This window comes from Capra hircus, chromosome 6 (genome assembly GCF_001704415.2).
Source record: "Capra hircus breed San Clemente chromosome 6, ASM170441v1, whole genome shotgun sequence".
In the NCBI taxonomy this organism is placed as follows: domain Eukaryota; kingdom Metazoa; phylum Chordata; class Mammalia; order Artiodactyla; family Bovidae; genus Capra; species Capra hircus.
Genome location: NC_030813.1, coordinates 63,070,205 through 63,082,936, shown reverse-complemented (window position 1 = coordinate 63,082,936; position 12,732 = coordinate 63,070,205). Strand labels below are relative to the sequence as shown.

Below are 12,732 nucleotides of genomic sequence, written 5' to 3'. Positions count from 1 at the left end.
ATACAGCTTCCACATGTCCAGTTCCCACAACATGGATGAGTACAGAGAAGAGAACACTCTGGACATGCAAGGTAAGAGATAACTCTACTCATGAACATTACCAGATGGTCTATACCAAAATCAGATAGATTATATTATTTGCAACCTAAGATGGAGAAGCTCTATACAGTCAGCAAAACCAAGACCTGGAACTGACTGTGGCTCAGATCGTGAGTTTCTCATTGCAAAATTCAGGTTTAAATTGAAGAATATGGAAAACTACTAGGTCATTGAGATATGACCTAAATCAAATCCCTTATGATAATATAGTGGAAGTTGGAAAAAAATTCACAGGATAAAATCTGGTAGACAGAGTGCCTAAAAAGCTATGTATGGAGGTTCACAACATTGTACAGGAGGTAGTGACCAAAGCCATCTCCAAGAAAAAGAAATGCAAGAAGGCAGAATGGTTGTCTGAGGAGACCTTACAAATAGCTGAGCAAAGAAGTGAAAGACAAAGGAGAAATGGGAAGAATACCTAAAAGAAAGCAGAGAATAGCAAGGAGAGATAAGAGAGCCTTCTTAAATGAACAGTGCAAAGAAATAGAGGAAAACAATAGAATGGAAAAGACTAGATCTCTTCAAGAAAATTGTAAATACCAAGGGAATATTTCATGCAGAGATGGGCACAATAAAGGACAGAAATGGCAAGGACTTAACAGAAGCAGAAGAGATTAAGAAGAGGAGGCAAGGATATATGGAAGAACTATACAGAAAAGTCTTAATAACCCGGATAACCATGATGGTGTGGTCATTCACCTGGAGCCAGACATTCCCCAATGTGAAGTCAAGTGGCCCTTAGGAATATTATCACAAACAAAGCTAGTGGATGTGATAGATTCCAGCTGAGCTATTTCAAATCCTAAAAGTGCTAGAGTGCTGCAATCAATGTTAGCAAATTTGGAAAGCTCATCAGTGGCCATCGGACTGGAAAAGGTCAGCTTTTATTCTAATCCCAAAGAAAGGCAATGCCAAAGAATGTTCAAACTACTGCACAATTGTACTCATTTCACATGCTGCCAAGGTAATGTTCAAAATCCACTAAGCTAGGTTTCAGCAGTAAGTGAACTGAGATATTCCAGATGTACAAGCAAGATTTAGAAAAGGCAAAGGGATCAGAGATCAAATTGCCAACATCCACTGGATCATCGAAAAGTAAGAGAGTTCCAGAAAAATATCTACTTCTGCTTTATTGACCACGCCAAAGCCTTTGGCTGTGTGGATCACAACAAACTGTGGAAAATTCTTAAAGAGTTAGGAATACTGGACCACCTTAACTGCTTCTTGAGAAATCTGTATGCAGGTCAAGAAGCAACAGTTAGAACTGGGCATGGAACAACAGACTGGTTCCAAATTGGGAAAGGAGTACGTCAGGGCTGTATATTGTCACCTTGCTTATTTAACTTACATGCAGAGTACATCACGTGAAATGCCAGGCTGGATGAAGCACAAGTTGGAATCAAGATTGCCAGGAGAAATATCAATAACCTCATATATGCAGATACCACCCTTATGGCAGAAAGTGAAGAAGAACTAAAGAGCCTGTTGAAAGTGAAGTAGGAGAGTAAAACAGTTGGCTTAAAACTCAACATTCAGAAAACTAAGATCACGCCATCTGGTCCCAGCACTGCATGGCAAATAGAAGGGGAGAAGTGGAAATAGCGAAATATTTTATTTTCTTGGGCTCTAAAATCACTGCAGACAGTAACTGCAGCCATGAAAATAAAAGACGCTTGCTCCTTGAAAGAAAAGCTATGACGAACCTAGACAGCATATTAAAAAGCACAGCCTCACTTTGCTGACAAAAGTCTGTATAGTCAAGGCTATAATTTTTCCAGTAGTCATATACACATGTGAGGGTTGGAACATAAAGAAGGCTAAGTGCCAAAGGACTGATGCTTTCAAATTGCGGTGCTGGAGAAGACTCTCCAGAGTCCCTTGGATTGCAAGGAGATCAAACCATTCAGTCCTAAGCAAAATCAATCCTGAATATTCATTGGAAGAACTGATGCTGAAGCTGAAGCTCCAGTACTTTGGCACCTGATGCCAAGAACACACTCACTGAAAAATACCCTGATGTTGGGAAAGATCAAAAGCAGGAGGGGGCGACAGAGGATGAGAGGGTTGGATGGCATCACCAACTCAGCGGCTATGAATTTGAACAAACTCCACGTGATAAGGAAGGTTAGGGAAGCCTGCTGCTGCTGCTGCTAAGTCGCTCAGTCGTGTCCGACTCTGTGCGACCCCACAGACAGCAGCCCACCAGGCTCCGCCGTCCCTGGGATTCTCCAGGCAAGAACACTGGAGTGGGTTGCCATTTCCTTCTCCAATGCATGAAAGTGAAAAGTGAAAGTGAAGTCGCTTAGTTGTGTCTGACTCTTAGCGACGCCATGGACTGCAGCCTACCAGGCTCCTCCGTCCGTGGGATTTTCCAGGCAAGAGTACTGGAGTGGATTGCCATTGTCTTCTCTGCAGGGAAGCCTGGTGTGCTGCAATTCATGGGATTGTAAGGAGCTGGACGCGACTTAGTGATTGAGCAGCAACAACAACAGAGAAGAGAGTGAAAATAATCCTGAGATGCCAACAGATATGGTCAGTTAAGTTCAAATTGATTTATTTCCATAATTTCAAATTTGTAATGATCATTGAATAGATACCATTTTGAAGACTGTATCTAGGAGGGTTGACTCTTCTCTCTACTTTTTTCTCCCCTATCTATGTTTGTAACAGCCCTCATTAACTGAACCATTTTGTTGATGACAAAACCATTGGTTTTAAGTTGTTTCTTATATGGTCTCTGGTCCATATTTCATCTTTCTTCATTTCTATATATTCAACTATAAAATGCAAAATTAATGCTAATTTTATTAGAATGTGATGAGGATTAGTTATACAAATGTCTAGAAAATTCCACAATGATGAATAATTTTTGAATTAATAAATGATTTTACTGAAAATATCCTCACTCTAAGTCCCCCCTTTTTATTCTAGAAATGTACAATGCAGAAATTCAGAATGTAATTGTAAAGTCAAAAATGGGTATGTGCAATATTTCTGTTTTTAATGTCTATTATTTGAATGAGAAAAGAGTAAACAGAACTAATAGAAGAATAGCATTCAGTCACTGAAATGTAGTTAATGTGATTTAAGCAACTAATAAAATGCTCAGATATAGGCTTAGTGTATCCTCTGCACTGTCTCCTGTAACCATGACTTCCATTCTTTACAATCATACTAGAAAAATGCAGGCCATGATGCTTGTTTGTTTAAAATACAAGTCCCACAATAGACAAAGCAGGGGTATATTATTAATGCAGAAGTACACATCTTTATGCTAGTTCAATAAATGGCTGCCAAAGGAAGAGATTAAGAGGTCGCTACACAGAAAAGGCAATTTTAATTTAGTTGTAGGTCCATCACTAAATAGACTAGGAAGGAATCAAAGATTAACAACTCCCCCCAGACTTGCTAGATGATAATGATAACTCTCTATGTGATAATGGATGATGTGGATACAACATAAGATAGCAGTAGGAAGTAAATATTACAATGCAGACTCCATTATATTCTTAGCACATAAGCAGGCAGTCAGATTTGAGTTATGTTTACACACTGATAGTATTCCTGTATGTATCTAGGAAACAGATTATTAGAATCAGATAACTGCCTCTAGAAAAAAATACTAGTTTAAGCATTTGGCTTGGTCTCATGACAATTACTGTAACATTCATCATCATTAGGTTATTTTATAAATAAGATAAGCTTAACGCATTAGTTTTTCATGATCTTAATTCTAAACTGAACTGTGAAATTGCCATACTATCTTGTTTCTGTTTACATTAGCCTCTTTAAAAAATGTGATGTGAAATTTTGTGTGCTTATTCTAAAATATCTAAATAGGCTAAATGTTAGTCACTCAGTTGTATCCAACTCTTTGCAACCCCATGGGCTGCAGCCCACCGGGCTCCTCTGTCCATAAAATTCTGCCAGCAAGAATATTGGACTGAGGTGCCATTCCCTTCTTGAGGAGATCGTCCCAAACCAGGGATTGAACCCAGGTCCTATGCTGAACTGACAGATTCTTTGCCACCGAGCCACCTGGGAGGTTCAAAAGACAAATTTTAATTAGGACAAATTTAAAACATATTTAAAACATAAGAAAAAGAAAAAAAAAAAACCTTACTCTGACTTCCTATTCATTTTCAAGAAGTGAAGAGACTGGCTAGCTATGCTACTTATCAAAGGCATTTTGCCTTTCTCTTTAGCCATGAGGTGTAGAGCTAGCTACGTTTCTCAGCTGCTCTTTAAGATGTGAACATAAGATCAAAGTTTGACCAATAAAATTTGAGGAGACGTGAGAGATGGCAATTCAAGCCTGAGCCCTAATAGCCTTCCTTTGTATCTTTCCTGTTGCATTTCCCCCAGTCTGCTGTCTGTGTCTTGATGCTTGGGACAACCTAGAAAACCAAACATTGCAAAAAGATGTTAAGCCCCTTGAAAGCTGAGTACAAAAGGGAAAAGAAATTGTGGTGACATTGCTCTAGATTTAAACCAACTAGAGGCAGAAACACGGTATATTAAAGTCATTCTTGAATTTGGAATTTTCAAAATCATAAAGTCTGACTACTTTAGTGAATGAACACTGTGCCTAATTCAGGAACAGTTTATGAGCACCCAGGAGGAGAGTTGGATGGTCAAGACTTCAGAGAATCCTCAGGAGTACTATTTTTCTCAATGTACATTTTGTTGAACGTTGGGAGTCAGAGATTTTATGTGTTTCTCTTTGATAATCCTAAATGTGAATACCCTATATTTCTATTTAAGGTCAAAACTATGTGCACACAAGTTACTGGTGGGGGTTAGGATAACATCTTCTTTTGAGAGTTGAATACTCTAAGGAAGAAATATGTTCAATTTGAGATGCCTGTGAGATAAGGGAAAACATGGAAATGAAGTAAGACATATTTGCAAAAAAACTATTTTGTGTGTGCTGCACTATGAGTGGGGAGCTGTGGTCTGGAAGCTGCATAACATATTAATTTTTCATGCTGTGTAATAAATTAGGCTTATGGTTTTTCCAGTAGTCATGTATGGATATGAGAGTTGGACTGTAAAGAAAGCTGAGCACCAAAGAATTGATGCTTTTGAACTGTGGTGTTGGAGAAGACTCTTGAGAGTCCTTTGGACTCTAAGGAGATCCAATCAGTCCATCCTAAAGGAGATCAGTCCTGGGTGTTCATTGGAAGGACTGATGTTGAAGCTGAAACTCCAATAATTTATCACCTGATTTGAAGAGTTGACACATTGGAAAAGACCCTGATGCTGGGAAAGATTGAGGTCAGGAGGAGAAGGGAACGACAGAGGATGAGATGGCTGGATGGCATCACCGACTCAATAGACATGGGTTTGGGTAGACTCTGGGAGTTGGTGATGGACAGGGAGGCCTGGCGTGCTGCGGTTCATGGGGTCACAGAAAGTCAGACACAACTGAGCGACTGAACTGAACTGAACAAATTATCACAGAATTCAGTTCAGTTCAGTTCAGTCGCTCAGTCATGACCTACTCTTTGCATCCCCATGGATCGCAGCACGCCAGGCCTTCCTGTCCATCACAAACTCCTGGAGTTTACCCAAACTCATGTACATAGAGTTGGCGATGCCATCTAGCCATCTCATCCTCTGTCATCCCCTTCTCCTGCTGCCCCCAATCCCTCCCAGCATCAGGGTCTTTTTCAGTGAGCCAGTTCTTCATATGAGGTGGCCAAAGTATTGGAGTTTCAGCCTCAGCATCAGTCCTTCCAATGAACACCCAGATTGGATCCCCTTTAGGATGGACTGTGTGGATCTCCTTGCAGTCCAAGGGACTCTCAAGAGTCTTCTCCAACACCACAGTTCAAAAGCAGCAATTCTCCGATGCTCAGCTTTCTTCACAGTCCAACTCTCACATCCATCATGACTACTGGAAAAACCATAGCCTTGACTAGATGGACCTTTGTTGGCAAAGTAAACTCTCTGCTTTTTAATATGCTGTCTAGGCTGGTCATAACTTTCCTTCTAAGGAGAAAGCGTCTTTTAATTTCATGGCTGCAATCACCATCTGCAGTGATTTTGAAGCCCCCCAAAATAAAGTCTGACACTATTTCCACTGTTTCCCCATCTATTTGCCATGAAGTGATGGGACCAGATGCCGTGATCTTAGTTTTCTTTTTCTTTTTTTTTTGTCTGATTCACCAAATTTATTTTTAAAATCATAAAACTTTTCTTACAAAAGAGCATTACATTCTGCACACTGCTCTGAATAAATGCCAGGGGCATATGGACTACTGTTACTTTCCCTCCCTGTCCCACCACCCCAAATGTTACAGTGACCACAAAGCAAAGTGTTCATAATAATTACATGGGGAGACTTCTTTAAACCACCAACAATGAACAAAAATTAAAATTCACTCACTCTGCTGCTGCTTCAAAATTTCAATGTTAGTTTTTGCATATCCTCCCCCTCCCCCCCCACCTGTTTGTAAAGAACTAAAACATTACATCTGGTGAACAGGAAAGATTTCACTACACCTCAAATGCAGAACACCTATGAATCAGAGGAATGTTGGCTATTTAAACAGAAGCAGATAAAAAAAAAAAAAAAAGATACAGGACTCCTTCAGTTCTTCACTAGCCTTGGAGAAACTTTCCAGAATACTGCTTCACACTATAAAAAAGAAAAAATATCTTGCATTAGAATCCTTCAACATCTCCATACTGCTTCACACTGTTCTGCAGCAAATGCTGTGCATTCTGTACCTGGTCCTGTGTTCCTGGAATAGTAATGAGCCTATCTTCAGATCCTTTTAAAGGCTCATCAATTTTGATCGAAGCTCCTGATTCATGATGGATTTGTTTAATCCACTGACCACCTTTGCCAATAATAGATCCAGCCAAATCTTTGGGAATAGTTACTTGTGTAGTAATAATAGGTCCACCAAGATCACCATATGAGCCACGACCCCCTGCATAGGAATAATCATATCCAGAGCCACCCTGTGGTTCATAAGCCATCTGCTTATGAACTCTGATGGGCTCCATGTATCTACTGCAGAGTCCCAGGTTTCATCAGCACTGAAACCAACCATGCCATCATAACGGTCTCCAGGTCTTCCTCTTCTGTCATAGGCCATTAGATCTCCTCCTCTTGGTGGTGGTGGTGGGGAAAGAGGAAGATTCCGAGCTCTACTATCTCCCCAGCCACCTCATCCAGGAGAGGGTGGAGGAATTCCTCGACAAGAGCTCATATCATCATAATCTCTTCTGGAGGGAGGCATGGGACGCACATCCCATTCTGTCAAAATCATCTCTTCCCCGCATGGGAAATCCCACAGGATGTCCACGGTGGTCATCAAACATCATTGTAAAACCACCATAATCATAGGTTTCATCATAAAAATTGGGATCATAAGGCTGAGTGCATCCTTTGATGGGAGACTCTCATATAATACCAAGGATGATCTTTATGCGCTCTACAAACCTATCAGGTTTTCCTCCGATTAGAACGACTCTGTCGGTAGATTGAGGACAACATTTCTGGAAAAGCTTGATTGTTGTCTGAGTGTTCTCTCGAAGTTCTTCGATTTTAGCACCTTTAACTCCCATAATTCCTCCTGCCAGACTCTGATGAATCAAGTCTCAACTCGCAGTCAAAGTCGCTTCCTTTATAGTGTTGCTAAGTTAAGCATTCCACAGCATCAGATTCGAGTGGGAGCTGGCTAGTTGCAGTGGGTGATGGCAACTGCAGGCCCTCTTCCAAGGTAGGGATGATTTTCTTCAGAATTTCTCCAATCATTTCAATATCAGCACTGATACTCAATATGCACTTGGGGCCACTGCTGTCTGGGACTGAAACACTGGCATTGTAGTCTGTACGGAGAGCCTTAATATTCTTGCCTCCTTTTCCAATCACTTCCCCAGCATTCTTGCTCTGAAGCAGAATGCATAATTCAACCATCTCATCAGTGTTTCTAGAGCTTTTAAAAGCTTGTTCCTCCTCCATATCTTCAGCAGGGTGTTTACCGAATTTGCCATTGGTTTCCGCGTTGGGAAAGGTATCTTCTGGCTGTTCAGTTTCCATTTTCTTGTATTCAAGGGACACACCAATCAATTATTAAATATATCCTTCCAGGGCAGAACTGAAGTGTTCTGGGCTGCACCAACTGACACCATAGTGCTGTAGTAGCCCGGCAAGTGTGCCGTCCCTATGCCGCCGCCAATCTTAGTTTTCTGAATGTTGAGCTTTAAGCCAACTTTTTCACTCTCCTCTTTCACTTTCATCAAGAGGCTTTTTAGTTCCTCTTCACTTTCTGCCATAAGGGTGGTGTCATCTGCATATCTGAGGTTATTGGTATTTCTCCCAGCAATCTTGATTCCAGCTTGTGCTTCTTCCAGCCCAGCGTTTCTCATGATGTACTCTGCATAGAAGTTAAATAAGCAGGGTGACAATATACATCCTTGACATACTCTTTTCCCTATTTGGAACCAGTCTATTGTTCCATGTCCAGTTCTAACTGTTGCTTCCTGACCTGCATACAGGTTTCTCAAGAGGCAGGTCAGGTGGTCTGGCATTCCCGTCTCTTTCAGAATTTTCCACAGTTTATTGTGATCCACACAGTCAAAGGCTTTGGCACAGTCAATAAAGCAGAAATAGATACTTTTCTGGAACTCTCTTGCTTTTTTGATGACCCAGCAGATGTAGACAATTTGATCTCTGGTTCCTCTGCCTTTTCTAAAACCAGCTTGAACATCTCGTCAACACCCAAATCAGATTGATTATATTCTTTTCAGCCAAAGATGGAGAAGCTCTATACAGTCAGCAAAAACAAGACTGGGAGCTGACTGTGGCTCAGATAATGAACTTCTTATTGCCAAATTCAGACTTAAATTGAAGAAAGTAGGGAAAACCACTAGACCATTCAGGTATGACCTAAATCATATCCCTTATGATTTTACAATGGAAGTGAGAAATTGATTTAAGGGACTAGATTTGATAGAGTGCCTGATGAACTATGGATGGAGGTTTGTGACATTGTACAGGAGACAGGTATCAAGACCATCCCAGTGGAAAAGAAATGCAAAAAAGCAAAATGCCTGTCTGAGGAGGCCTTAAAGACAGCTGTGAAAAGAAGAGGAGTGAAAAGCAAAGGAGAAAAGGAAAAATATAAGCATCTGAATGCAGAGCTCCAAAGAAGAGCAAGGAGAGATAAGAAGGCCTTCATCAGCGATCAATGCAAAGAAATAGAGGAAAGCAACAGAATGGGAAAAACTAGAGATCTCTTCAAGAAAATTAGAGATATCAAGGAAACATTTCATGCAAAGATGGGCTCAATAAAGGACTGAAATGTTATGCACCTAACAGAAGCAGAAGATATTAAGAAGAGGTGGTGAGAATACACAGAAGAACTGTACAAAAAAGATCCTCATGACCCAGATAATCACGATGGTGTGACCAGTCACCTAGAGCCAGACATCCTGGAATGTGAAGTCAAGTGGGCCTTAGGAAGCATCCCTACAAACAAAGCTAGTAGAGGTGATGCAATTCCAGTTGAGCTATTTCAAATCCTGAAAGATGATGCTGTGAAAGTGTTGCACTCAATATACCAGCAAATTTGGAAAACTCAGCAGTGGCCACAGGACTGGAAAATGTCAGTTTGCATTCCAATTGCAAAGAAACGCAATGCCAAAGAATGCTCAAACTACCGTGCAATTACACTCATCTCACACGCTAGTAAAGTAATCCTCAGAATTCTCCAAGCCAGGCTTCAGCAATACGTGAAGTGTGAACTTTCGGATCACAGAATCAGCAGTTTAGAGTGGCACCCATTCATTAGCTCCTGGTAATGTGGGTCAGAAGTCCACCCAGCATGGGAAGATTCTCCACTCAGAGGATTTCAAAAGTGAAACCAGGCACTGAGTGGATGAGTTCTTGTCTGAAGGCTTGAGGGAAATATATGCTCTCATTAGCCCATTCAGGTTGTTTGTTTCTTTTTAAAAAAAAAAATTATTGATTTATTTTTAAATTTTTAAAATTTATATTTATCTTTAATTGGAGGATAATTGCTTTCCAATGTTGTGTTGGTTTCTGCTATACAATAACAGGAATCAGCCAGTTTGTTCAGTTACTCAGTTGTGTGTGACTGCTTGCGACCCCATGGACTGAAGCACACCAGGCTTCCTCATCCTTCACCATCTCCTGGAGCTTGCTCAAACTCATGTCCATTGAGTGAGTGATGCCATCCAACTATCTCATCCTCTGTCATCCCCTTCTTCTCCTGCCTTCAATCTTTCCCAGCATCAGGGTATTTTCCAATAAGTCAACTCTTTGCATCCAGTGGCCAAAGTGTTGGAGTTTCAGCTTTAGCATCTGTCCTTCCAGTGAATATTCAGGACTGATATCCTTTAGGATGGACTGGTTGGATTTCCTTGCAGTCCAAGGGACTCTCAAGAGTCTTCTCCCAACACCGCATTTCAAAAGCATCAATTCTTTAGCACTCAGCCTCCTTTATGGTCCACATCCATACATGATTAGTGGGGAAACCATAGCTTTGACTATAGAGACCTTTGTTGGCAAAGTAATGTCTCTGCTTTTTAATCAGCCATAGTTTTATGTATATCCTCTCCCTCTTGAGCTTCCCTCCCACTCCTGCATCCCACCCATCTAAATCATCACAGAGCGCCAGACTGGACTCCCTGTGTTATATAGCAGCTTCCCATCAGTTAAGTATTTGCATATGGTAGTGTATATATATGTTAATGCTACTCTCTGATTCTTCCCACCCTCTCCTTCCCTTGCTGTGTCCACAAGTCTGTACATCTGTGTCTCTATTCCTGTCCCACAAATAGGTTCATCAGTACCATTTTTCTAGATTCCACATATATGCATTAATGTATGGTATGTTGGCAGAATTCTTTTCCTTGTAGCTGTAGGACTGAAGTCCTAATTCCCTTGGTGACTGTCTGCCAGGGGTCATTTTCAGCCTCCATAAATTGTCAGCATTCTTTACATGTGATCCGCTCCATATTCAAAGCTAGCTATCTCCTTCATGGTGAATCCACCTCACAGTTTGAATCTCTGCTTTCTCTATCTCTGACATTTTAGACTCATATTTAAAGGGCTCATGTAAAGGTCAGGCCACTAAGACAATCTACCTATCTTAAGGTTTGGGACTTTAATTTCATCTGTAAAATCTTTTCATTGCAGCAACTAGATCAATGTTTGATTAAATAACTGGAGGAGGTTGTGAATACACCAAAGGAAACAAGAATTTTGGAGGTTGTCTTAGAATTCTACCTACCACATGGCATAGAGATAGTCAGAATAGATGGAAGCTGGGAAAAATATGAAGTCAGTTTTTCCTAAAGCCATTTGGAACCTACTTTCAACAGTTGTTGAGAATCACTTGCTGTGAATGCTCTTATTCTCTATGCTAATCTGATTCTTAGTCTTATTACATTCTAAAATTTATCTTCCTTTAACTTGAATTCATCACTGTTCACTTTATATTTTGCATTATATGTAAGAAATATCATATTCTTTGGGGAAAGAGGTTGGAGAATAAATATATTTTAAAAGAGGCCTCTGTTTCTAGGACTCCATTTTCTGTGAAGTTTTATTAAAAAATTGTGATCTTATCAAGTGGAAAAGAAGTGATATGAAGAAAGTAGGGAGAAACTATTAGGTCATTTTGCTTGGAGAAAAAAATGCATAGCTGTTTAGCAAAGGATATAGACTTCACTTCTCTCTCAAAGCTCTTTGAAAATGAGATAAATAATTAACTAGCCAGTATAATTTAGCTATTAATTTTACTGGAGGAAAGGATTTTACTAGAAAATAATTTTACTTCTATAGTCCTAGATTAAAAAAAATATATATATATATTCATTAACTGTTGGATAATAATTATAAAAGTTGCAATAAAAAAAGAAATTAAAATATTTGAAAGTTTATATGCAGTGGTTTTACAGTACCTAGAAATTTTTGTTGTTCAGTCACCCAGTCATGTCTGACTCTCTGCGACCCCGTAGACTGCAGCACCCCAAGACTCCCTGTCACAATACTGTTCTTTGCAGCACTGGATTTTACTTTCATCACCAAACACATCCAAAACTGAGCATCATATACTCTTTGGTCAGGCCTCTTCATTCATTCTGGGGCTATAGGTAATTATCCTCTGCTCTTCCCCAGTAGCACCTTCAGACCTGGGGGACACATCTTTGGTGTCATATCTTTTGGCCTTTTATACAGCTCATGAGGTTTTCACAGCAATTTACTGGGGTGGTTTGTCTTTTCCTCCTCCAGCGGACCACATTTTGCCAGAACTCTCTGCTATGACCCATCATTTTTGGTGGCTCTGCACGATATGGCTCATAGCTTCATTGCATTACACAAGCCCCTTTGCCATGACAAGGCTGTAATCAATGAAGGGGACCTAGAAATTACGTGGCTTAAAGGAATAAGGATGAAATAAATATGCAGTATTTTTAAAATGTACTTGATATGTACCAAATAGCTTTCTAGGGAAGGGCAGAAGAAACACTGTCTTTGAGCCCTTGAAATGTTTATTTATTCCAGAAAAACACTGGAATTATATTTCAGCTTTGAGTGTCTAGAATCTTTTTCAATTCAAAAATAACAAAACTGCATGCTTCAGTAAC

The 12,732-nt window shown here is 40.2% G+C and overlaps 1 pseudogene; it reads right to left on the bottom strand.

Moving 5' to 3' along the window:
- LOC102181577 lies at positions 6,695-8,285 on the bottom strand (annotated as a pseudogene).